General features: G+C 38.3%; 1 long non-coding RNA gene across 1 annotated transcript; it reads right to left on the bottom strand.

Annotated features, from left to right (window-relative positions):
- Nucleotides 1-117: 117 nt before the first annotated feature.
- Nucleotides 118-23242, bottom strand: LOC118351982 (uncharacterized). The gene is made up of 3 exons (XR_004808323.2): nucleotides 23117-23242; nucleotides 20152-20341; nucleotides 118-245 (listed from the first exon to the last, which is right to left on the bottom strand). It is a non-coding gene; the product is annotated as an uncharacterized LOC118351982 (long non-coding RNA).
- Nucleotides 23243-27477: the final 4235 nt, after the last annotated feature.

The following is a 27477-nucleotide window of genomic DNA, read 5'->3' as shown; positions in this document are numbered from 1 at the left end:
ATTCTAAATATAAGATTTTCAGCATAGTTTGTTTACATCTGAGATGTACTTATTTATACATTGGTTTAATAGAAGTTTATTGAACACTTAGGCTCTGGGGTAAGCAGTGACGTGGACCTTTAGGAATGCCCTCAAAATCATACTCATCCAATTGGGACTTCCAATGAAGAATCATCCATGCAGCCAGACTGTGAAGACTGGGACAGTGCTCACGGGCAGGACTTGGAAAATCCTGACAATGGACTCTGAAACAAGAGAAAACTGTGAGGAAGGACTGAAAGTAATGAGCTCATTGATTCTTTTTTTTTCTTCAAGTTTTTATTTAAATTCCACCTTGTTAACATACAATGTAATATTAGTTTCAGATATAGAATTTAGTGATTCATCACTTACATACAATATTCAATGCTCATCACAAGTGCCCTCCTTAATATCCATCACCCATGTGGCCTATCCCCCCCACCTCCCCTTCAGCAATCCTCAGTTTGTTCTCTATGGTTAAGAGTCTGTTTTCTATTATATGGTCTCATTCATTTGGGGATTATGAAAATTAGTAAAAGGGAATAAAGGGAAAGGAGAGAAACTGAGTGAAAATATCAGTGAGGGTGACAAAACATGAGAGGCCCCTAACTCTGGGAAATGAACAGGGGTAGTGGAAGGAGAAATGGGCAGGGGGTTGGGGTGATTGGGTGAGGGGCAATGAGGGGGGCACTTGGTGGGATGAGCACTGGGTGTTATGCTATATGTTGGCAAATTGAACTCCAATAAAAATTTTTTTTTAAAAAAGAGTGTTTTCTGGTTTGCCTCTCTCTTTTTTCTGCCACATTCATTGTTTTGTTTCTTAAATTGTACATATGAGTGAAATAATATTGTATTGTCTTTTTTGACTGACATACTTTGTTTAGCATAATACTCTCTAGCTCGATCCATGTCATTGCAAATGGAAGATTTTATTCTTCTTTATGGCTGAGTAATATTCCATCATATATATATTCCATTTTGCATGCATACAGGTACACCACATCTTCTTTACCCATTCATCAGTTGATGGACATTTAGGCTCTTCCATCACTTGGGTATTTTTGATAAGGCTGCTATAAATAGAATGGCTAAATTTAACAGCACAGGAAACAACAGATGTTAGCAAGGACGTAGAGAAAGGGGAACCCTCTTGCACTGTTGTTGGGAATGAAAACTGGTATAGCAACTCTGGAAAATGAGTTCATTGACTCTTAAAGAGTGTCCCTCAGAGTTAGTTGAAACTTCAGCCACGGGACCCTCAGCTGAAAGGAAGTTTATGAAAGAACTTAAGGATATTTCTTCTGAAGATTTGAAGACTCTTGTAAATGATTACAATCTTTTGGGACTGTTTAAAGCATTCTTGTTGGTATAAAGGGAAATGGACCAAATGAGCTCTGTCTTATTAGGCATTTAACTAGCTATAATGCTATTTGCACTGTTGTTCTAGACCACTTTTAAACTCTTTAGCTGCAAGAGAGGAAACTTCTCTCTTCACCTCTCATGTCTACATGACTAAAGGAAAAATGCCTTACCGTCACTAACTTCATTGTCAATGAAGTGAAGCAAGAAATGCTAATAGAAAGGAAGCAAACTGGAGGAAGATTTGAAAGCTTTTCTTTGACTCTGTTAACATGGCTAATTCTAGGTAAAGGGAAAGTGGCTTTATTTTTACACTAACTTAATTGGCAATCATTTGAGGTTGAGCTGCAGTTTTGTGGTTGGTTGTATTTTAATGTACACAATCAGCTTGATCATTCAGAAGCATGGGAGATGCTGAATGTTACATTTTCACATCTATCAGCATAGATGGGTTTAATAATTGAATGGTCAAACTCAATTGTGGAGATAATCTGTGAACTCTTAATTAGTTTATAGAAATTATAGGTACAGCCATGTGATAAATTTTTTTGGGGGGGGAGTGGTGAGTCCAGCTTGTAGATGCAATCGCATTATTCTGTACCTCTGCCCTGTGCACAAGTACCAGAGTAAGAGGCCTATTATATTAATATTGTGCCAATACGTCACTGGCAATTAAAACACCAGAAACACTAAAACAAAAGTATATTTGTCAAAGTAAAGAATAAAACATTTAAAAAATATTATTTTATTTATTAGCTTTTTGCCACAATTGAGTTACATTATTTTTTTTTAATTTTTTATTTATTTATGATAGTCACAGAGAGAGAGAGAGAGAGAGGCAGAGACACAGGCAGAGAGAGAAGCAGGCTCCATGCACCAGGAGCCTGACGTGGGATTCGATCCCGGGTCTCCAGGATCACGCCCTGGGCCAAAGGCAGGCACTAAACCGCTGCGCCACCCAGGGATCCCGAGTTACGTTATTTTTAAAGCTTTATTAAAGTATACTTGACATAAACATCATATATTTAAATGTAAACTTTGATACGTTTTGGCATATGTATACACTAGTAAAACCATCACCACAGTCAAGATCAATGAATATATATTCCTAAAAGTTTCTTTGTGCCTCTTTGTAATCTCTCCTTTATTTTCATCCCACCCTCCTTCTAGTCCTGGGAAACTACTGATCTGTTTTGGGTCACTAAAATTTATTTTCCATTTTATAGAATGTTACATAAATGGAATAAGATGCATACTTTTGTTTGTTTGGCTTCTTTCAGTTTAATTATTTTGAGTTAATCTGTGTTGTTGCATGTATATAGCAGGAGTGTGCTCTTTTTTATTTATGAGTAAATTAATTTCTTTTTATTGCTGAGTAATAATCCACTGTATGGATATAACTATTCATTTATCCATTCATTGGTTGATGGGCATTTGGGTTGTTTCCAGTTTTGGCTAATACAGATGAAGCTACTGTGAATGTTCCTTTACCAATATTTGTAAAGACATATGCTTTTATTTCTCTCTTTATTAAAAAAGAAAAGATTTATTTACTTGAGAGAGAAAGAAAGGGAAAGCGAGAGAGAACATGAGCAGGAGGGCCAGAGGAAGAAAGAGGGAATATCACAAATAGACTTTGTGCTGAGTGCAGAACCCCATGCAGGGCTGTCTCTTGTGACCCTGAGTTTACAACTGAAGCCAAAACCAAAGGTCAGATGCTCAACCACTGCACCACCCAGGCCCCCCTGCTTTTATTTCTCTTAGCTAAATGCCTAGGAATGGAATCACTGAGTTTTTTTTGGTAGATGTATGTTTAACTTAAAACTGTCATGCTGTTTTCAAAAGTGATTGTACAATTTATTATTCCTTCCATCAGTATATGAAAATCCTTGGAGCTCCACATCCTCACCAACATTTGCTATAAGAAGTCTTTTTAATTTTAGCCAGTGTACTGGCAATGTACTGAGATCTCATCATAGTTTTAATTTGCACTTCCCTAAGGACTAATATTGGGCATCTTTTGATGTGCTTGTCATCTATATATCTCCTTTGATCATATACCTATTCAAATCTTTTACCCATTTAAAAAAGTGATTTGTCTTCTAATTGAACTGTAAGAATTCTTCAAACATTCTAGACACGTTTTTTTTTCATACATGTGCTTTGCAAATGGCTTCCCCTAGTCTGAGGTTTACCCTTCATTTTTGTAGTGGTGTCTTTAAAAGAGCAAAATTTTAATTTTGATGGCATCGTTTATCTTATATTTTGTGATTTTTACTATTAAATCTTTGCTAAATATAAGGTGATTAGGAAATTTTCTGGTTTCTTCTAAAATTTCTATAATTTTAACCATTAAATGTAGGTATGTGATTAAATTTGAATTAACTTTATACTACAAATCATTGCTTAGCAAAATTTTTAAAAGACCTAAATAATGCAAAGATATATTCATGGAGCATATTGTTAGTTCTCAACTTGATCTATAAGTTCAACCCAATCCTAATGAGAATCTAAGCAGCTTTTTTTTTGTAAAAATTGATAGGCTGGTGGTAAAGTTTATATTGAAAGGACCTAAAGTAGCCAAAATAACCTTAAAAAAGAACAAATTTGGGGGCAGCCCTGGTGGCTTAGTGTTTTAGCGCCACCTTCAGCCCGAGGTGTGATCCTGGAGACCTGGGGTCGAGTCCCACATCAGGTTCCCTGCATGGAGCCTGCTTCTCCCTCTGCCTCTCTCTCTCTCTCTCTCTATCTCTCGTGAATAAATAAAATCTTTTTTTTTTTTTAAAGAACAAATTTGGATGACTTATATTACCTGATATTAAGACATACTATAAAACTATGGTAACTAAGGGAATATGGAATTGGTGTATAAATGAACAGAGATTAATGAAACAGCATATAGAATCCAGAAATAAACCCGCATATGTATGGTCAGTTGATTTTCAACATGTGTGCCAAGACATTTTAATGGAAGAAAGGATAATTTTCACAAATGGTGCTGGAACAATTGTATATTTGTAGGCAATGAAATGAACCTTCACTTTGTAGACATTTTACCAAGTCATTATCAAGAACCTAATAAAACACCGGCTTGAATGTTTTAAAATAACAAATAAATGATTTGAATGTTTTGTTACGAAAAAAGTTTAAAAGTTTGACTTATCACTAGCTAACACAATTATATAATTGGTAATCTATATTGGCAAATACAATTCATCAGTCTCTGGCTTGCCTTCTGTAAAATTGTGCAAAAAAAAATCCAATGTAACTCCAATATACAGAAAATGGAAACAGCCAAGAGAGTCACATGCTCTGTCGTTCTGTCTACATAGGCAAACAAATTTATGAATACATATTTTAAATGGTTGAAAAAATATTAGGTTGTTTTGAAACAGTTTGCTAAGTCAATCAAACAGAACTTTTTCATGTCATTTATATATGTGTGTATATATATATATATATATACCATTTTTTTTGTGTGTCCAGAGGAGCCTGTAGTAGTAAGTACAAAATTGAGATATGAAGGCAGGAGAAAGAATTTCTTAAATTCTAAGGAAGAATTTATTTATTTGTGATCAGTCCTCTTAATACTATTTATATGTGACTGTCCATTCTCTGGCGATCGCCATTTCATAACAAAATAATAAAAAACCTGTTTTCCTTCTTTATAAGACTTTTTCCCATTTAAACTAAATGCAGATTTGCCAGAGTCCTTGCTGCTTTCCATGCCAGTAGATGGCATTCTTATTCTTGTTTTTAATCGTCTTACATCTGTGATAAATGTAAAGCTGTGGGCTGGACTTCAATTTAGTTGTGGTACCCACAGTCCAAATTCAGGATGAACAACTTATGATGAACATAGAAAGGAGAGGCACACACTTAAGATAAAGGTAAAAATGCAGTCCTTGGAAAACTGAGATGTGTCCAGAAAATTGCCACTTCTTATTTTTTACTTAACTGGTTAGTGTCAGGTCTAGTGAGGATAGGAGTTTTTGGAAGAGGAAGGGTCTTGTGTTTGGATGTTTTGGATGTTCCCTGTTCATCTGGTTGCTTGGTCCTGATGACTCTCCTTTGATCTAGCCCCTGTGCACAGTTGGAGTTCCTTTTCCAATTCTTCAGATGCTGTTGACCACCCACCCCATAGCACAGACCCTCCTTCAGGGATATCTTATCCGCAGGAGGGCAACCTGTGCTAACCTTCTTGCTTGCTACTCTCACTGCCATCTGACTTCCTCACTGAGAGCACCTGTGAATGACAGGATTCCTTCCACATCCTCCACATGGAGCCACTGCAATCTCAGGGCCACCATTTCAGGCCTGCTGGCTATATGTGCTCCACTGCCCTTTTATTCTGCTGTAATTACCATATTCTGGGTGGGAGTATGGTGCAAAGTGGCATCTTCTCAGGGTTCCAAGTGGGAATTAGGCCTAGAAGGGCCCTGTCTTTAGCTTACCTTCTGTCTTTCTAGGATGGCTGCATAGTCACTACGTCTTCTGGGTCCAGTCATACATTTCCTTCTACTTTTTACCTTCAAATTTAGGTAGAAATTGTTTTAGGCAATACCTTCCGATAAAATTAGTTTATGATCTTTCTTAGGTCTGCAACTCACAGATTCAGCAATACTCTGCACAATGAGCCCTTTGTTCATTTACTTTTCAAATCATCCTGTCTACACTGTGGAACATCTTGATACAAGTGTCTCCATTATTGATTTATCTGGGGACTCCTAGGTAGCCCACATTTTGTTTGATAACCACATCACCATACTATACTACTGCCCTTTTATTCCTGTCTTTTGTTCATTTGTCTATTGAACTATTTTCTCATGGATTTGAATTAACTATTAATACGTCTCAGTTATGATTAGGAAAATTGAGAACCAGAGAGGCCATGTCTCATGAAGGATCTCAGAGGTGGAACTACATAGATAGATCTAAGACCAGAGCCCGAATCTTCTGACCAGAACTTTACTATTATGTTATATTATTATTACCTCATAAATTACCCCATTGTTTTTTTAACTGGAAGTCTGTGTACAGATAATCTTTTTAAAAAATTAAGTGTTGATGCAAATCAATTCAGTAGGGCCTGATTGTGATTGTGTCTTGCTGAAGTTATATACTGAATTTCTAAACTCGCAGACCTATGAGGAGGGGAGACCCCACTTAAGTTACAGTCACCTTATGATGCCCAGCCCAAGGAAGCCTTTCAAATATACCCATAGTTCTTCAGACACCATGATCCATGGCCTTCCTTGGTTTCTTAATACATATTTATCCATTCTTGTAGTTAGGCTTTGTTTACTGCATTGTCTGACTTTTCTTTCTTCTTTTTTTTTAACATATAAAAGTTTCCATTGCCTAGATCTTCCGATACTGTTTTGGAACAATCCATCTTGCCTGGAACCAGATAATAATGTAAATCAAATATGTAACACAAAAACAGAAACAGTTTTATTGTCTTCTCTTGATGTAGCAGGTTCTATATAATGGGGAGAAAATTCACATCTTCTATACAAAATTAGAAAAAAAAAGTTCTATATTAGGTATAAATTTTATGATCCAATCCCCTCAATTTGAGTCCTTCTGATCTATGTAACTTATTCTTTCTAAATCAAGAAAAGAGCATTAGGCGTAATGGTTGAGTTGTGAATGATAAACTCTGTGTGTATTAGGGAGAGAAGGCATATGTAGCAATTGACTTAACTAGGTGAGCAGCCCTGGGCACATTTATGTCTGAGATCCAAATCAAGCCCTTAACAGGCAAGATTCTTTAATATAAATGAGAAATAGGCTTTATCCTGCCATAATGACCTGCAGCCTCTCAGACATGACTCTCCACAGACCGATCACTCCACACAAAGGTTGGCTAGCTCACGGAAGCTATTATCTTTTATTTATGCAGATCAGATTGTGACAATCCTTGGAATTCTTTGTTTTATCTTCTTTTAAAAAAATACTTCTGGTATGGTCCTTTTTTCCTTTTTCTGTATAGGCAACTCCCCAAACAAACATTTTCATGACTTTCCAAGTCATTGAATGAAAATATTAGAGTATAATTTGGTTAGCTTGTATTATTCCACAAAGAAAAGAAAACTGTTTTAATTTTGGAGGCTACTAGATAAAGGAAGAGGGAAAAATTCCATAATTTTTAAAACCACACAGGAATCCATGTATTGTGCCAACATCCTAACCAGCACCAAATCCCAGTAGTTTATACTTCCATTATTTAATGTGCCCTCTGGAGTTTTGGATGTAGCTCAGAAAAAAATTTTTTAAACAAAATTTTTTACATATGACCCTAATTTCAATGGATGTGCTTTGAAAAAACTTAGCTTTCTTCCTTTAACATTTCCCATTAGTCAATATTAGCTACATATTCATGGGTAAGAATTTAAATAGCACACATCTTATAAAAAAAATACCAGGGCGACTTTTTTTTTTTTTTTTAATGGGTGTGCTTCCGGAGATCTTTCCCTCTTGGGGAGTTGGGGAAAAATGTTCAACAGTAGGAGTTGAAAGAAAAAGAGAATATCACTTCTGAGTGTGGCAGTTTAGTTTCCATTGAATATTACCTCTTCTTCTTCTTCTTCTTCTTTTTTTTTTCCTGTAGTGCTGTTCTTTCTAGCTTTTATCTAAGCCAAGTCGCAAGGCAAGAGGCCCACTGAGAAATCAGGAACAACCATTGTAGGAAGGATTTTCCCAGTTGATTTGGGGGATGCTGAATTCAGCTGACATCCTCAGGGTTCTTATTCCTGCATTTAATCCATAGCATTTTATTGAATGCTAATTATTATGTCTCAGTTATCCTGATAGATGTTATGGGGGATATAAGAAAATCAAAGATGATTTTTGCCTTTATTCATTTAGTTGATAAACACTGGTTATTCATTGGCAAAACAACAATGAACCAGCCCCACTGATCTTTTCAATCTGGTGTGGAAGACAACCTAAAAAGGTAGTGATGGATGTTTCAGAAGCAGGGTAAGTTGTATTGGCTGCCATACAAGTAGAAGTGCCACGTGCTATGGGAGTGTACAATTCAGGATACCAGCTTAGTGTGCAAGGGCTAGCAAAGGTCTACCTGAAGTAATAAAATGTACCTTGAGCTCAGAAGCATGAGACCAAGTTAGAGCTTGGGGTGGTATCCCTTAATAGTGTCCTAGGAAGATGGGACACAGGCTGAGTTGAATGGTGGCATTGGAGGAACTAAAGAAAAGCTCAGTACTAGGTAAAACTCAGTTTCTTTTTCTCATTCCAGTAGTGAGTTTTGAGGACTGCTCTTTAGTGGCCATGAGTGGCTTCCTTAAGTGACTGGAAGAGGTGATCTGCATTAGGGGCAACTTGCCACATGTAATTCACATCTCACTGTGAGGAGGGGAGGCTCCTGGAAGCAGAGGATGGAGGAGGGGAAAGACAATTCAGAAACTAAATTGTTTGGGATGGAGTTAATATAAAGAAACAGCAACCCATAAAATATTAATTGATGATAAGAGGAAAATGTCTCTCCACAACCAAGGACTAATTGAGCTCCTGAGAGTGGACATGGATTGTATTTCAGACTTCTTGTCAGTCATTATTAACAGCCAGCTAGGAATGAATTTTTATTGCTGGTTGAAGGCTGAGAATTAAGAACATGGGATTTGGGGCAGGGAAGTCTCTTTAGAGAATGGGGTAGAGAATGTGGACTAAATTACTGAGTCAGAGAGGGAGAATGTGTTAGAAGACCCTGGCCGCCAGAGGCTCTGGAGGACAGGGGGCTTTAGCTCCAGCACTCATTCATCTTGTGACTACCTGAGATCATTTAACACAACAATTTACATATCTGATTGCAACTGAGAGCAGAGGCCTCTTAATTTCCTAAGACCGAAGTTTACCATAGTTTCCTCTGCCCATGCAGAAGCCACTTCCTACCACAAGAAAGGAAATTGCAGTATTAGTAGGAAGAAATGTGGTCGAGATCAGGAGTGAGGTGTGATGGAGTAGTTCTGCAAGGGTATTACCTGAGGGTCCTCAGGAAGGACAACATTTTTCTTGCAACTGTCATAGGATATAACTAAACTGCATTGCATTCATGGTAAGTTATTGTAGTTAGAGCATTTTTTAAATTCCTTTAAAAAATACACTAAAAATCAAGAGTCCCTCTAGACAAACTGTTCTTAAAAAAAAACTTTCATAGTTTTCACTTACGATGGATCAAGAATTATTCAAAAATTTTCATGATAAGGAAACTACAGAACAGATCATATTTACTACATTCATGTAGTAAAGCTGTGGTGAAGTCCCTAACATGAAGTGGAGATGCTAGGAACTTGGAAATAAAACTAGTTAGATAAAAGCAGGAAGAGAGGGAAAATATACATGAAAATAATGATAATTAAAGAAACCCCAAACTTATCTAAGCACTCATGCTTGGATCTTCTTCAACAGGACTTGTCATCTTGGAGTGACTTTAATCCTTCCATGCTGGCTTTGACGAATTGATGCTAAATTTTAAAATGGATGATTTTCATGATTATACTAATCCCTGAAAATATCCATCAAATCAGAAATTTCTGCATTCCAGCTCTCTTTGCAGGGCACACATATGAGAATACAGTCCTTATTTATTGTGTTCTGGGTAAGGGAGCTATCTTGTTCACGTGTGAGAAACTCTAATGCATCCTGCACATTTAAAGTGCCCTCTGAAGCTTTCTGCTTCACAAACTCTCCCTCTTTCCCTGTTACCTCTAAATTTTTCATACTGTCTCGAGCATCTCTCAAAGAATTGCAAATTCTGGCTGGAACATGATTAATTTAGCATGTGGCCTCTTCCGATGGAGTGCTCTGCCGTCCATCCTCCTTATACAAGTCTACCTCTCTTCTTGGCTCTTAGCAGGAAAAGTGAATTAAGGCAAAGGCCCAGGCTGTTCAGCTGTGCTGCTTGAAAATGAATTTTTACTGGCAGTGCCACAAAGGCAAAACTGTGGTGTTGCAAAAGTGAAATTACAATATACAGTTGATATTATTTTAGTTGCAAAGCTCAGTCACCCCATTTCTGCCTCACAGTTTGCCAAGGGAACATCTATTATTCTTTATTTGGAGGTGAAAGGCAAAACAGACATTTCTCCTCCATAAAGTCTCCCTACCTTTATTTTGTTCATTTTTCTGGCAACTTCATTATTCATTTCATCAGCTAATATTTTCAGTGAGAAGGTCACCTCCTTTTACTATTGAGAGGAGAGGCACATTTATTTCCCTTGTTGGAATTCTTTTAATAGAACTCAACTTAGCTGAGCCATGAAGGCCACACTCACAAATGGCTTCCAGTGGTGCTTAACAAGGAAACTTGCTTCAGAATATCTTTGAGACTTGGACCCCATAATTTTTATGAAGAAGGACAGTAAAAATCATAAACCTCTCTTTTGGAAGAATTTTGGCAGTTCACTTGAATATACCTCCTATAATTTAATTACTTACTTGCTTAAAAATACTCTTTGTGTAAGGGATGAGATTATTAGGTATATAAACTAATCAGCAAGTGCCTGGCATGTCGTTAAGGACTCAATCCATGTTAGTGATGGTGATGATGATGATGATGATGATAAGTATAAGGATGAAGAGGAGGAAAAGGAGTATAGAATGCTAGATGTTTGAAAGTATCACCAAACAACTGGTTGGTAAGACAAAGCTGAGTTTACTTATACTGTGATAAGGTGGGAGGGGTGATGGTAGGGGGCAGGGAACCACCTCACAAGAACTCTAATAATGAATGGAAGTCTGATTTAAGGCAAGGTCTTTCAAGTTTAGAAGGTAGTGGAGGTTGGAGTAGCTGGCAGACAGCAATATGGGGATGTGGGAGGAGGATGTTCACTGGGATTAAGAGGAGATCATGATGTGATAGTTTAGGATGGGTGGAGTTAAGAGTTTTGAAGGGTCTTGAAAAGTAAACAGTCATTGGATTGAACATTGAAAAGTTGAATATTTTGATGTTCACTTAAGCAGGATTTTCAGGAAGTTCCTGAAACTAACAATAAAGTTATTTGCAACATTTTTCTCTTTTAAAAATATAGATATTATTTATTTATTCATGAGAGACACACAGAGAGAGGCAGAGGCACAGGCAGAGGAAGAAGCAGGCTCCTTTTGAGGAGCCTGTTGCGGGACTTGATCCCAGGACCCTGGAATCACGACTTGAGCTGAAGACAGATGCTCAACCACTGAGCTACCCACATGACCCTACAACTTTTTTCTTCCTGGGCAAGTTTTCTGAAGTAGTAAAGTAACATCAAGGAAGGCAGTGAAATAATAAAGTTATGTTAGTGAAGATGGCCACTAGTAAAGCATGCTAACATCATGGTAAATTGTATGGGTATAGATTGCTTAGATTCTTCTTCTTCCTCATCTTCCTCCTCATTCTGGAGTTTTGAAGATGAAGTTATTTACTATTAGGGATTTAGTTATTTGAGGTATGTGTGTGTGTGATAATATGGTATATGTTCTGTGCCGAGTTAAAAAGAAAGCTATGCCAGGCTTTTTTTGGGGGAAAAAAACCAAAACAACTTTTTCCCAAGGCTCATTTCAAATCTTGACTTCCTGTAGAGTCTGACCAAAGTGCTGGAGAACTGGACATCCTCCAAAATGTAGCTCCTCTGTGGACACTCTCAGGTATCCCTGTGAAATATTAGGATTTGCTGCTTTCTTGTCTCCCTCTCCTCACACTGTGAAATCCTCAGAGTAGGATTTGCATCAGCTTACTGCCATTGAATACTTTTCTGCCTCATGCCAGGGACTGTACTATATGCTGAAGATACAATGAAGAATAAGAAGCAGTGCCTGCCCTCTTTGGGGTCTCATTTTAGTAGAGAAAGTAAACAAAATAATGATAATTTATTCACCTTTTAATGTTTCTATATTCTGAATAGAGCATTGCACCTCATAGGGTTCCAGTGAATCTGTGATGAATGAATAAATGGCTGCATACCCATGAGCTGGGTGTGAAATGATATTTTTTTGTAGTTTTATTTTCCTAGGAAATTTTTTATATATCTCATTTATTGCTCCTTTTCTAAAAAATTGCCTTTTATATCATATAAATAGTTTATTTTTTTTACTTTTTACTTTTTGCTGTTGTTACTAGGTTGTCTTTAAAAACATGGGTATATATAATTTTATTGTATATTCTGAGCAAAAATTTCCTACTGGTTTTATGGATTATAAATATCTTTGTGTATGGTTTGTGTATCACTTTAATATATTGCCTTTGTGCTCCAGAAAGTTTAATTTTAGTTAATTAATTAATCTTTATTTATGGCCAGTGCTTTTTTGGTGCCTTATGTAAGAAAAACTTCCTACCTTGATGTGATAGAGACACTCTTTATTTTTTTCAGAGTTTTGAATTTTTGCTTCTTGAATTTATTTTGCTTAATTTACTTGAAATTGATTTTTGTGTGTGGTATAAAATAAACATCTCTCTTTATTTTAGTTCCCTCTCATGCATATGCTGATTAGTATATGTGAATACCTAAGAGAGGGCCTTCTGCAAACCTCTGAAGTTTCTTTCTTTGCACTGTTTTCTCCTCTCTTATTTTGTCCCACTTAACTGTAACCTCCTTGGTGTCTCTGAATTGTCAACTCTCCATCTCCTTAACTCAAGTTGTTCACTGGGCTATGCCTGAGTTCCTTCTCTGTGTGCTGGAAATGCTCTGAATGCAGTAAGCTGGGCAATCTTCGGTCTCCCCTCATTTGTTTTACATTTCTCAGAGATTATTGTTTTCAGTTGTCTGATATTCAGTCTCCTGAACACCTTTGTTTCATATATTTTGTCCTTTTTTTTTTTGGTTGTTTCAGACTGAAGGGTAAATCTGGTCTCTGTTATTCCATCTTGCCCAGAAGCAGAAGTCTGAAGTGAGGAATGAGAATTGAACTACTTAGGATGTGAAACTGGAGCAGATCAGTCTGGAAGAGATAATTTTATCGATTAACAATCTGAAAGGAGGCCCACAAAAATTCATACAAGTAGCTCAGGAAATGGAGGGCTGGCGAAGTGATTTTGTCACCATTATCTGTGTACCAAACAGTTATCACTGTCCAGGAAATCAGATGATAGGTTGGATTGCATTCTCCCAGAACTCTGGCATTACATTTGGAAAGACAAGATTAAAAGGATCTTTTTTTTCTCCTCTGAGTGTTCTTAGGACCTAGGAGGAAGGCTGTGGTTTCAGCTAGGATAGACTCAGAGTGGTTCTAGGCAAAGAAGCAGACTTTCTGAGAAAGGAGGCCTAAATTAGTTTGAGGTTTCCTAAGACTCCCTCTCTAAAGTCCCACAGCCTCACTTCCACCACAGTCCAGTGGTAAAAAGCATCACAGGGCCAACCCAGAGCCAAAAGAGGGGACACAGAGGAATGAATATCAGTGTAGAGAAATGAAAAAGAAAATGAGAAGGACAGGGGCACCTGAGTGGCTCCGTCAGTTGAGTGTCTGCCTTCAGCCCAGAGTCCTGGGATCAAGCCCCACATTGCTGATATGACCTTTAAAAAATGTAATTTGTACATCTCTGAGGTAGATATTAGCCTGTTGATAAAGAACAGTTTATTTGACTTATTTACTTGATAGTGATGGTGAACTTGGCTATGACCAGCACAAGGTGTAATAGATTCCACTTCACAAACTTTGCTGGGATATTTGTCTGAACTTAAGCAGGTTACAGTGTAATGGGAAAGACAAGTGAACCTAAGTGTCTGCAGTACAGGGTAGAAAGTGTAAGTATTGATGGGAAGGTCCAGACATATGAAAGCATGGGAGAGGGATACATTAATTTTAGTCACAGAAATCAGGAAAAGATCATGAAGGTTTCTTAGAGCTGTTTAGCCGTATGGGTAAGATTTCAAGAAGTCTTCATTTGTTTGGGGCTGGAGAGAGGTGGGGCAAAAAACATTCTAGAAAGAAGAATGCAGTGCAAACACTACAAAGTAGGAAGATATTTGAATAAATATTGAGCAGGGAGCCTGCTTCTTCCCCTCCCCCTGCCTCTCCACCCCACTTGTGCACTTGGTCTCTCTCTTTCTCTTTTTCCCCTTTTCCTCAAATAAATAAATCTTTAAAAATAAATAAAATAAAATGAGAAAGAATGTGGCCAGATTGTGAGAATCTTGAATGCTGGGTATCATCAAAGGGAAATTAAAGGCCCTGTGCCTAGGATTAATAAAGTGAAACCAGTGTTTTAGGAAGAATAGCCTGGTGGTGATATGTGTTCTGATTAGAAAAGGGAGTACAGGGATCCCTGGGTGGCACAGCAGTTTGGCGCCTGCCTTTGGCCCAGGGCGCGATCCTGGAGACCTGGGATCGAATCCCACGTCGGGCTCCCGGTGCATGGAGCCTGCTTCTCCCTCTGCCTGTGTCTCTGCCTCTCTCTCTCTCTCTCTGTGTGACTATCATAAATAAATAAAAATTAAAAAAAAAAGAAAGAAAAGGGAGTACAGATGCAGATGGAGATGTTAGGAGGCTATTGCAGTTATAATTTAGGTGTGAGGAGGTGGAACCAGAACAAAGTGGATGCAATGCAGATAGAAAGCGAAGGGAAACTTCTAGGATATTTTGATTATGATTGGACATGTCAGAATCTTGCCTAGTATAAAGATGTGTTTCCCTTGGCACATGATAGGTATGAAAACAAAATAAAGAATTATGCCATGTCAAGAAATATATTAAGCCAAGACATTTCAAGGATTCATAAGAACAAGAGAGACAGAACATGGGACCTATTAATCAAAGTGGGGAGCAGGAAGGAAGTAACAGAGAATAGAAACAGTAGAAATAAAAAATGAGAACAGGGACAATGATCATACCCAATGAGAAAGAACCTAAATTACATGGGGGTGGGGAGATATTCACAGAGGAGGAATTAAAAAAAAAAGACACTTTATAGAATACATACCATTCTGTATAAACTAACAGAGAATCAGGTAGGACATAAATCTCCATGACACCACTTAAATATAATAGTATAATAATTGGTTTTCATTATTGATAACACATTCATTCATTTAATAAACATTTCTAAGTATTTACTGTGTACACAAAATGTACTCACCTCTGACACCATTTTGTGCAAGGAAATTTTAAAAGACCCTCAAACCCTGCCATCATGAAATTTAGTGACAGATGTGTACAGAAAGACTTGTAACATCCCAAGATAGGTACTAAAATGGTGTTAGGAGAAACGTACTTGAAACACAGAGGAGGGGTGAATAACTTTTCCTGAGAGTATCAGAGATGATTTCACTGGACTTGAGGTTATCAGTAGGAATAGAAGTTGGGCAATTGGAGAAGGTGGGTCATTCCATTCCAGGTAGTGGCAAAGATAAGGAGGCTTTTGAAAGTGTGGTGGAGGGACACCTGGGTGGCTCAGTCGGTGAAGTGTTGACTTCATCTCAGGGTCCTGGGATTGAGCCCTGTGTCAAGTTCTGTGCTTAGTGAGAAGTCTGCTTCTTCCTCTCCTTCTGTCCCTTCCCCTGGTTTTGCTCCCTCCATCTCTCAAATAAATAAATAAAATTTTAAAAGAAAAAGGAAATGTGGATTGGAAGACCAACAAAAAGGCTCATGTAGTCTGATCACCAAGGTGAGAAAGTTGGAAAATCATTTAAACTATTAAAATGTATTTGAAATCTTTGGTACCCAAAGGGTTAAACTTCCAGTTATCTTGGAAGCTTGTTGGCTCACATCACAGCGCCTTACACTACCCACACTACCCAAGCTCAAGTGTTTCTTAGTGTTATTTACTACCATTGTCTATTCCTAATTTCTTTCTTTCCTTCATTACAGTGCTGTGACCACTATAACACTTGTAGAATTTTTACAAGAGGCTTATGTATCCCCATGTGTTTTCAAATGTTAGCAAACTAGATTGGTACAGGCAGAATGAAGTCGCGTGTTGGGTATTCTTGGGATAGCCTAGGTAACTTTGGAAAAATTGGGAGAGGCAGATCAATCAATTTGTATCTGCAAATTGTGACAGGAAATGCCCTTGACTTTCATAAATCCCTGCGTTAAGAGTTACCAACCAGCATGGAATAAGAATGTAGAATGCAAAGTCATCCAGATAAGACCGCCATCTTTGAGTTACCCACCAGCTTCTTAAAACAGTAGTAATATTCTACTTCATTAGCTTTATCCAAAGCATGAAGACTGTTATTTGAAGTATGTTCTTTGGATAAGTCTTTTATTCAGATTAATACTAGTATATATTCTTTGTAGATAAACTTGCAGTTCTGAAAGTACTGCTGCATCTATTATTTGACTCCTTTTCTATAAGAGTTAGGTAGGCATTTTCTTCCCTATTTTACAGACTAGAAAACTGAGGTTCAAGTATAGGGCTTTGTCTAAGCCCAAGCAGTTCATAAGTGGAGGAGAGAAGATCTGAACTTAAATCTTTTGACTTCAAGCATTGTGTCTTGCTAGGGCGCATTAGCTTCTTCCTGCAATTTCCTATAATAAAGGATAATTTAAAAAAAGGATAATTCCTGGTAATTCTGACTTAACTTTAAATCTTTATTGTCAATGCTGATAGATATAATTTTAAAAGTTAGGGCATTTAAGCACATGATAATTATAGATACCAATAACTTTACTAAGGATATGACCTTTAAAAAATGTAATTTGTACATTTCTGAGGTAGACATTAGCCTGTTGATAAAGAACAGTTTATTTGACTTATTTACTTGATAGTGATGGTGAACTTGGCTATGACCAGCACAAGGTGTAATAGATTCCACTCCACAAACTTTGCTGGGATATTTATCTGAACTTAAGCAGGTTACAGTGTAATGGGAAAGACAAGTAAACCCAAGTGTCTGCAGTACAGGGTAGAAAGTGTAAGTATTGATGGGAAGGTCCAGACATATGAAAGCATGGGAGAGGGATACATTAATTTTAGTCACAGAAATCAGGAAAAGATCATGAAGGTTTCTTAGAGCTGTTTAGCCATATGGGTAAGATTTCAAGAAGTCTTCATTTGTTTGGGGCTGGAGAGAGGTGGGGCAAAAAACATTCTAGAAAGAAGAATGCAGTGCAAACACTACAAAGTAGGAAGATATTTGAATAAATACTTATAATCTGATGTCACTGTGGCAGAACATGATTGAAAAAGGTATAGGGCAAGAAACAATAGCACAGGGTATTGGGGGCAGGTCATGGAGGCCAGTAAGTGCTTCTGCAGTGTTTGTTGTTCAAACTCAGGAAGACATCAAGAATTGGGGCTGAAGAGAGACGTAACAGAGCTGTGTGTGAGGAAGGTGGTCCCAGGGGTGGTTTACAGAAAGGATGAGAATGGGAAGACTGACCTGAGTGTAGGCTAAGTTGTGAAGAGGAAGGTAGCTCACAAGAGGCAGACAGCCAGGTGAGATGCCAATGAGGTCCACTCAGGAAGTGACAATAGGAACAAAAGAAAGACTGTCAGGGAGAATAATAAGGTGGTGAGAGTCCGGGAGAGGTAGGAGCAAAAGACGGTGTTGAGATTTCCAGCTTAGATGAGAGTGAGGATGGTGAAGATAGAGATGAATTAAGGGAGTGTGGAACCAACAGCATATGGGTAAAAAGAATGTTTTTATGTTTCTGGTTTCTTTTAAAAATTTCATAGTATTTTAGTTTTGTGAAGAAAGCACAATAATACTGTTTCTTTTGGGGAAAAATAATGGGTAGGCAGGAACTATGTGTTTTGTAGACTATGATTTATGGCGCACAGTGGTTGGGTAAATTTTGCTCTCTTTGGCCTAAGCTCTCAAAGAGGGCTCTTGCTGGGACACACATTCCAATTTTGTGTTTCTGTATTTTACAAGGGAATTGAAACACACCACTTCAGAGTGAATTAGGAGTGAGTTTGTACATTTTTCTGCTTAGTGGAACTCAAATAGTTTCCCAGGGAATACGTTCTCTGTTTTTCCAACACCTTTCCCTTATTCCCCAAACAGATTACCACGTGTCTCTCATATTTCCCCCAGTGTCATCAGAGTGAGAGCGCCAGGGAGAGATCAAACAGAGGGCATGATAATTTTACACTTGAGACTGTGATATGTAGGATCTGAAGTTTCTAAACTCCTCAAGACTCTTGGGTGCAAGGTATCTTTTGTGTTCTAGCACAAAACTAACACAGCCCATGGAGTAATCCCTAAAGGTATCTGGGCCCCTACACTCTGCCTCTGAAAGCTCTTATTGTTCAGCATTTGGAAACATATATTGTTTCCTCAATGCCCAGTTTCCCATTTGTAACATGTTGTAATTGAAAAGAAAGCCTTTGTTAATATTCAACAGGACTAACACTAGGAAACATAGATGCAGTTTCTCTTACCTCTCCTTTTAACACTTTTTCCCATATTTAATCTCGTGGGAGTCCCTCCTCTCTCTCTTTCACCCTCTATCTAACTACTCACAGACTGAGAAATATAACTTTCCTGAGCAACAACTGGAAGAAATTCTCCAATCTAAAGACAGTATCACCCAGAAGAGCTAGCTGATTAATCTCATTTGGAAGCAGCAACTTCAGAAGTTATATAGATTTGCAAAAGGCTGCTTGCCTAGTAGTGTTGAAAATTTACATGCATTACACCCAGAAATGCCCAGAAAAATAAGCAGTCTGATCTAGAAGGTAACTAAAGTTCTAAACTAGTTTACATCCTGTTTGATATAATTTAAATAGCTCATTTCTTTGTGTTTGCGCTCCCTCCTCCTCTACCCCAAGATGATATCTCTCTGTTCTGGGAACTTATTAGAATGTCTTCTGACAGGAGAGTGAGGAGTTCTTGAAATTTCCTGCAAAGGGCTTGGCCTGTCCCTTTGCTGCTCTGTCCTGTGGCAGGGTCCTCTGTTTTGCAGGTAGCTGCTGCCCCACTGGCCATCCAGGCTGCTGTCTGTATGATCTGATCTCTCTTCCATGGCTGGGACCTGAAACCCCTCTATGCCTGGGCTGGCCCCATCGTAGATCTCAGGGAGCTCCCAACCAAACACACAGCTGGTTGGAGGTATTTGGAGCATCCTGGGCCCTGTTCATACCTCTGGAACTCAAGATCAGCCAAGAAAGCACTACCTTCTGCCTGTGCACCCTGCAGGTTGTTTGCTGTGGCTGAGTGTTGTTCAAATGTGTTGCCTTTAAGGCCTATCAGTTCACTGTGCAATATCCTGGTGACAGTGGGAGAAAGATGGACACCACTCTTGATATGTATTTGGGCCTCTGTCTTCTCATCATACATTATCTAGTAGGGCAACTATGTAATTCCATGTCCAAGCTGGGACACCTTTTTTTTTTTTTTTTTTTTTTAGAAAATTAAATTTTTAAAAAGGTTTCATTTAAGTTCGAAGTAGTTAACATACAATATAATATTAGTTTGGGGTGTATACACTGACTCAACACTTTCATATATCACCTGTTGCTCATCATAGCAAGTGTACTCCTTAATCCTCATCACCTTTTTAAACCATCCCCCCATCCACCTCCTTTCTAGTAACTATCACAAACTGGGATACTTTTGAGACTGAAAGGGAGTGCTAAAATAACTTAAATATACAATATTTTGAAATATGCTTTACTGAATGACACATTGGTTTTATTATTTTTGATGTCATTATCAAATAGTTCTATTAAAATTATTTCAAAATAAAATTCTTTGGCTACATATTAATATAATATATATCCATAAAATTAAAATAATATATATCTATAACATATATATCCCATGAAAATGGGAAGAAATAGTCCCCCTACTGGTGAGCTGAATCTGGAAGAATGTTAGATCCACATACCTAAGAAAGTCTCCAGTGCAGGATCAGGCATTCAGAGGTGAGGGCTACAGAGCTAAAGGGTCTCCGTGTCAGGGCTGACTCATTTGCTGTGGGTTTCCAGGTCTTGATCACATCAAGAGACACCAGGTCACGCACTTGGCAGCTTTGATTGCCAGGGGCCAATCGCCACCTGCCACACAAGGTTACATCACTGTAAAGGCAAAGAGCCAATTAATCCCGTATTATTATATGATCAGCTCTAGACTGCATGTTTCACTGAGCACAGTCCAGAGATGATTGGGCTTTGGGTCTTTTGACATCTTTGTAGGAACATTCGGAGAGAGCTAGAAGGCACACATTAGAGAGGAAACTCCTAGAACAATAGAGATCAAGGTAGAAAGGAGGACAGATCTCACAGAGTTCTTTTACTCCTGAGGTCTGATGCCCTCAGATGATGAAAAGCACACCCTAGACTCTTCCAAGGGGTGGACCCCCTTAAAAGTAGTGAAATACCAGAGTTAGCATGATAATCGTGACCTAGGAAATGCTGCCTCATAGAAAACAGACTGAAAAAAAAAAAAGAAAGAAAAGAGACTAGCAATGTTGGAATTAAGCAAACAATATGATATTAAAGTATGTCAGATTAAAGAAGTGAAACAGAGAAAGTAGGTGGCTCAGTGATTGAGCATCTGCCTTTGGCTCAGGGTATGATCCCGGAGTCCCAGGATCAAGTCCCACATCAGGCTTCCTGCATGGAGCCTGCTTGTCCCTCTGCCTGCATCTCTGCCCCTCTCTCTGTGTGTGTCTCATGAATAACTAAATTAAAAATCTTAAGTTTTTTCAAATGAGTTGGAATAACTTTCTGAGTACCGTCATTAGAGGTCTAGCTTCAACTCTGACCAAAGTTTTCAAGTAATTATAGTGGTCCCCACTCATCTGCAGTTTTGCTTTTGGCAGTTTTGTGGCCAGTGGCATCAAGCATGGTCTGATAGCTGACGATCCTTCTTCTGATGGATCATCAGAAGGTCAACGGTAGCCTTCTACCGTTTTCTACCAATGCTTTGTCACAGAGTGTACATCATTTTCTTCACTTTCTCTTACCATGTAGGCATTTTATTATCTCATTTTGTCATAAGAAGAAGGGTGAATACGGTACAATAATATTTTGAGAGAGAGAGAGGGTATGTGTGTATGAAGGAGAGAGAGAGAGAGAGAGAGAGAGAGACCACACTCATGTTACTATTATTATAGTATGTTGTAAGACTGGGGGGTCTTAGATCATATACCCCCATGGATAAGGAAAGACTACTGTAATATGCTAGAAATAGTGTGTGATTCCTATTTTTCTAAATAAAACTGAAACTGAAAATGCTAACTTTCAGTTTTCACTGGGGTAATGCAGAAGTTCTGGAAGTAGAAATTCAAATTACAAAACCTAGCCCAGTTCTATGTGACAGGGGTTCTTATGGAAATGGATCCATTAGCAGTTAGTGGGGACCTTATGTGAGCTCTTTTACCAGACTGGTTTTCAGTGGGTTCAATTGAAGCTGGAAGCTGGGCAGCATCTAGATTATGAAGGTCCTCTCAGTCCTTTTATGGACATTGAGTATTTTTATGGGGGAGAAGATAGGGAATAACCACAGAGGTTTAAGCAGTAGAGGCATTGATGAAATTTGTGTTTTAAGAGATCACTCTGGCGCCATTCTGAGGAAAAACAGGGCAGTGGCAATAAGCTGATCAATATTTCTGGGATGATGGCCAGAAAAGGAGTAAAAGTCTCCAGAAAACAGCATTTATTTGAAACCAAAGGGCATCAGTCCATGTCAGAAGAGGCTGTGTGAGGTCAAGGCATAGCAAGGTGAGTCTAACACTCTAGAGGACATTAAAGAACAGAAGCCCAGAGGAGATACCTGTTAATTTTTTACTCATGCTGAATTTCTCTAGCTAAAGGGTTTTTCTTTTTTTCCTGCCCAAATATGCCCTTATTACTTTGAACCTCTGGTTAATTCTAAGATTTTTTTCAAACTGAAAGTCAGTTTTCTTTTTTTTATTTAGATGATATTGGTATCTTGAACCTCTCAGCAAACATCAAGATAGAAACCTTGAACTGAATTATTTAAAAAAGGAAGCATGCCATTGTTTTATAGAACTAAATATAAAAATCTACCAGAAGCAATAATAGAAAATGGATATAATTTTAAAACAAATGTCAATTGGGTTATAAAAAACGTAAACATTTACAAACATGTTTCAGCAAATTATGTTTTATCTCCTGGCAAACTCATATTTTGTAGAGTAGGGATGATGCCTCATTTGTGATTCTATATCCTGAGAAGTTCTGGTCTCTCCCCTGTCTCCTAATTGCACACATTTTCCCTAGCTTGCATCACTCTTGGTCATCTCCAGTATTTAGTACAATTTGAATTCCTATCCTTTGTTATTTTAAAAAACAAGACAGAAAAAATATTCATTTTAACTTTTTTTGCATGGATTTATTTTAAAACTTGCATGGTTCACATACTAGAACTCTGCCAGTGGAGATTTTGCAGTAAGGATGCTTTATTTAAGGGGCTGTATTCTATTACAGAGTATCTTGTGACTTGCCTTAAGGAAAATGTCTGTATCCCCCAGATTGTTTGATTGCAGCTCTTGTTTTTGACTCTTTATAGCTGGCTGTCTCTTTATGCTATCTGGTGTCGGCTACAGTGGGCAGCGGAGAGGTATCTGCTCTGCAGCTCGCTGATGTCAGGGTCTTGGCAAGCTCAGATTCCAGGTCTTATCTGCCCTGTCAGGAGTACTTATTTGTCCTGCTATGTCTCCCACATTTCCCACATCAGAATCCTAAGAGTCAGAATAACAGCTACAAAGCAGTCATTTTTTCAAAATCTGTCTTGTGCATTCTAAGGACCTAACACTCATGGCAAATTTCTTTCCAGCAATTCTAGGAGTCCTTAGGGAGTGCTTTGTGCCATGTAGTTTTACTTACAAATGTGTCCAGCATTTTCCTCCTCTCTTGATCTGATTTGCTTCAATAATGTGCCTACTTCCTGGGAAACTATACATGGCTACCCTGCCCCTATTGCTCCCAGCAATGCCATCTCTGAGACTCGTGCCACTGAAGGAGGCCTGGGCAAATAATGCCACCTGTGTCCTCATAATGCTGGTGTCCACTCAAGAAAAGTTCTCAACAGAGGACTCTTTTGTTACCACAAGTTTTGGTGCCAATACTGTGAATGCTATGCTCTGAGTGAGGAGAGGGTTAATCTTTTTCTAACTGTCCCCATGCTTAGGACTTAGATATCATTTATTGAGGCCTCCATGACAATCCTTGCTCCATCTCTGGGTGGTACAGGATTCTGGGTCTCCCAGGTGTTGTCTGAAGTGAACGTGGTATGTAGATGTATATGGTGTGTGCAAGTGTATGTGTGAGGATGTGTGTGGGTGTCCTTGTGTATAAGAGAACAAGCTCAAGGGACAGATGCCCAGGGGCCTGTTAGTTAGTCCTAGGCACATGGATGATGGAAACCAATGTGGTCTGTATTTTTCTTCCTATCCTTTTGAATGGTTTGAATTTTAAAAATAAGCACATCTTACTAGGTTAGATTAGGGTTAGGGCTAGGGGTAGGGTTAGGGGTTAGGGTTAGGGTTAGTATTAATAAGGGAAAGAGCTGTTAGAAAAAAAGACTGAATGTTTGTATTGTTCCCAAATTCATATGTTGAAACCTAACCCCCTTATATGATGAAATTTGGAGGTAAGGTCTTTGGGAAGTGATTAGGTCATGAAGGTAGAGCCCTGGCAAATAGAAGTAGCCCCTTTATCAGAGAGCTACTTCATCTCTTCCACCATGTAATGACACAGCAAAAAGATGGTGGTCTATGAGCCAGTAAGTGGGTCTCACCAGACACTAAATGTGCTACACCTTCATCTTGGACTTCCCAGTGACCAGGACTGTGAGAAATAAATGTCCATTGCTCATAAGCCACCCAGACCACAGTATTCTGCTAAAGGAGCCTAAATAGATGAAAGAGGTTAAGAGGAGGCATTCCTCAGCTTCCACAGGAAAGAGCCTGTTCCTGTGAGTGGTCAGTGAGAGAGAGAAACTCAGTGTAGGTGGTCTGAGTAAGTGGGGCTGCAACAGGGGGATCCTGAGGGTGGATGAGGGATGTAGGGGAGTGAATTGAAGGCTGACCCAGGATATCTTCAGAAGAAGGATACACCTCTATTAGCCATCCATTGTTTTGTCCAAGACTCTGAATGGTGCAGTGTACACTGTTAATTCTGTTACTGGGAAAGGCTGAAGGGTGCACTCAATCTATCATAATAGTGATGTTCTCATGTGCTACCTCCTTTCTTGGTACATATCCAGGACTCCTTTCACCACGACCTCTTTCAAGTTAATTAATTATTTTATTCTTTTGGTTTTTTTAAAAGATTTTATTTTTTTCCTAACAGAGAGCATGAGCACAAGCAGGTGGAGCGGCAGAGGGAGAGGGAGAAGCAGGCTCTCTGCTGAGCAGGTAGCCCGATGCGGGGCTAAATCCCAGGACCCTGGGATCATGACCTGAGCTGAAGGCAGATGCTTAACCAACTGAGCCAACCAGGTGCCAGGTACCAACTTAATTTAGTACTTTATAGTATTTCTGTATATGTCTGTGTGCTCTATTAAATTTTAAATTGCTTTTGAGCGTAGGAGCTGTATCTTATTTTTACTTCTCCAGAATTTAGTACTGTAATTTACACATAGTAGGTACTCAAAATGTGTTACATTAAAACATATATAAGGGGCACCTGAGTGGCTCAGTCAGTTGAGCGTCTCTTGGTTTCAGCTTAGGTCACGGTCTCAGGGTCCTGTGATCAAGCCCTGTATTGGGCTCCTCTCCCTGTGCCTACTCCTGTGCTTGTGCACTCTCTCTCTCTCATAAATAAATGAAATCTTTAAAAAAATAAATATAACATATATAAAGTGAGGAAATATTTCATTTATTTCACTAGTGTGTCAAGGGCTAGACCTGGCTAGAGATTCTTGGTTCTAATTCCTACTACATTTGCCACTTGTAAATTGGAAATAATCTTTCATCATGTTAATAGTTATCATGAGGCTTAAGAAAAATAATCCATGAGAATATGCCACATTGTCAGTGCATTAATAAATGTTAGATAATATGATTTATGCAAATTCAATTATTGCTGTTTTGCAAATCTGAGAATGAGGTCAAAATGCCTGTAAAACTTTGGGAGTTTGTTTATTTTGTCAGTTTGAACAGAACAGACTGTGAATTTACATGAATAAATGGCTTTTTCAATCTATTCTGCTTATATTAAAATATTTTCTAACAATTAGTTTATAGCTAGTTGAACTTATCCTAAGTTTGGCAGACCTCAATATAACCTGAAGATCAAGCAAGTCAGGTTAGCGGAGAGGAATGTCTTTGGGCAGAAAATACATGTGATTCTACTAGATTGCAAATCGTACGAAAGCTGGCTTAACTCAGTTTTTATTCGTTTCTGAGTCCTCAGCCTATAGAAAAGTACCTGCCCTAATAAGAGGCTGAGAATATTTATTAAAAGAAATGATGAATAACCTAGAGTTAAAGTTCATTGATAGTTCTAAATTTTATTAAAATATATCAAATATATATCTTACATTAGATAGAAAAAATTATGTGAATGTCCGAGATTTGGATATCCATATCAAGGATATTTTTTATTAAAAGTTGTAAAATCTGTAGTTCAGCTATTTGCTACTGGATTTCCAACTGGATTGAGCTAAGTAGAAATAACCTAAGAGAATCTAGTTTAAGTGGTATAACCTAAATATTTGGGTCAAAATGTTTTTTTTAATAGTTTATATTATAATTATTAATATTTATTCAATTTGCCTTTTTTGAATCCCATACAGTAAGAAAACTAAGAAGCTTCAGCTTTAACATGCTTTAATATGTAAGTTAATCATTTGGGAAGGAATAGTTAAATAGACCCAGCTTTTAAAGAATATGTGTAGAATGGCCCATTTGAAGTTTCTCTTTTTCAAGGAGGTGAGAAGGGCAGTAAATCTTTTGCTCTTGCTGCCTTGCATAGAGGAGATGTCCCCTTGTTCTATTTGCTTTGCCACCTTGCACAGACAAATTAGATACCAACCCAAAGGCAGGAAAAGGTCCAACAGACTTCTCCACTTTAAATGTAAACCAGCAAAGAATTGCTCCCTTCCTCCACAAAGTACCAGGATTTACCAGGCCCGGAGGAGGCAACCTCAATGAGAATGTTTCTGCCAATTCTAAAGTGATTTCACATATTTGACCTCCTTAGTCTTCACAATAGTTCTCAATGGTGGGAACCACCATTAATCCCATTTTATAGATAAAATAAGGCTTAGAGTTTAAATACTTATCTAATCCAGGTCCTGTGCTCTTTTCCCCACCTGATAGTCATATTTGGTGCTTTGAGTGTTTAATAACTGTTGAACAAAGATAGGGATGGATGCAGAGCAAGGAAAGGATAGGAGTATTGTTTCATGTGAGCAACATGAAGGCTGGGAACCGGGCTTTCCACTTTGATTAACCTCTGTGTGCAGTAACACTCACACAGCCAGTTGAGGACTCCATAAATACTGCCTTGAAAGTGGAAGTAGCTTAGGCTCCAGGACACTACCTCAAAAAGAAAGATCTAGAGAGGGAGGATTAAACTGCTATTTAATTGTTGGGGACACGTCCACAATGTAACAAATGCCCTTAGAGAAGCAATTTGGAAAAGAGTGAGTTGGAAACCTTGGGGGAAAGTCAGAATCTTTAGTCATAAAACACCTGAACAAGACATAATTATTAGCCTCGAGCTTTATTTTAATGATGTACTATGTCTTAAATATAATACCGACAGTTCACTGAAAGATGCCAGCTGCTCAGAACAAACGAAACAAAAGGAAAAGGAGGGCCATTTGTAATGAGTCTGGATCTTTGTACAACCTGTCATTTTGGTCGTCTGATGCTCTGGTGCCCCGAAGGGGCTGACAGAATGTGCCGGCATATGCCACGGGACATCTGCTGACAATCCTGTGGGCTGTGAGTGGTCCCCACTTTTATCCTTCATCCTGTGTGTGGCTCAATGCATTTGCAGCAGGTCATGAGAGAGAATGGGTGATTTATTGCTGGAGTGAAGTGGTACTTCAGGTACTTTCCTCGGAATTTGGAGACTTGGGTTCAAATGCTGACTCTAAGTTTGTTAAAAAGCTTAGCTTTTCGACTTCTCAGTTCCTTATTTGCAAAATGGGATTGAATCCAGGTACTTTAAAGAAATAGGGTAAGGATTAGGTAATATTCTCTATGTGAAAATAACCAGAAAACAGCAGAAGC

Source organism: Canis lupus, chromosome 22 (genome assembly GCF_003254725.2).
Source record: "Canis lupus dingo isolate Sandy chromosome 22, ASM325472v2, whole genome shotgun sequence".
NCBI lineage: Eukaryota > Metazoa > Chordata > Mammalia > Carnivora > Canidae > Canis > Canis lupus.
Note: the sequence above shows the minus strand (reverse complement) of the source record. Positions and strands in the feature narration are given on the sequence as shown.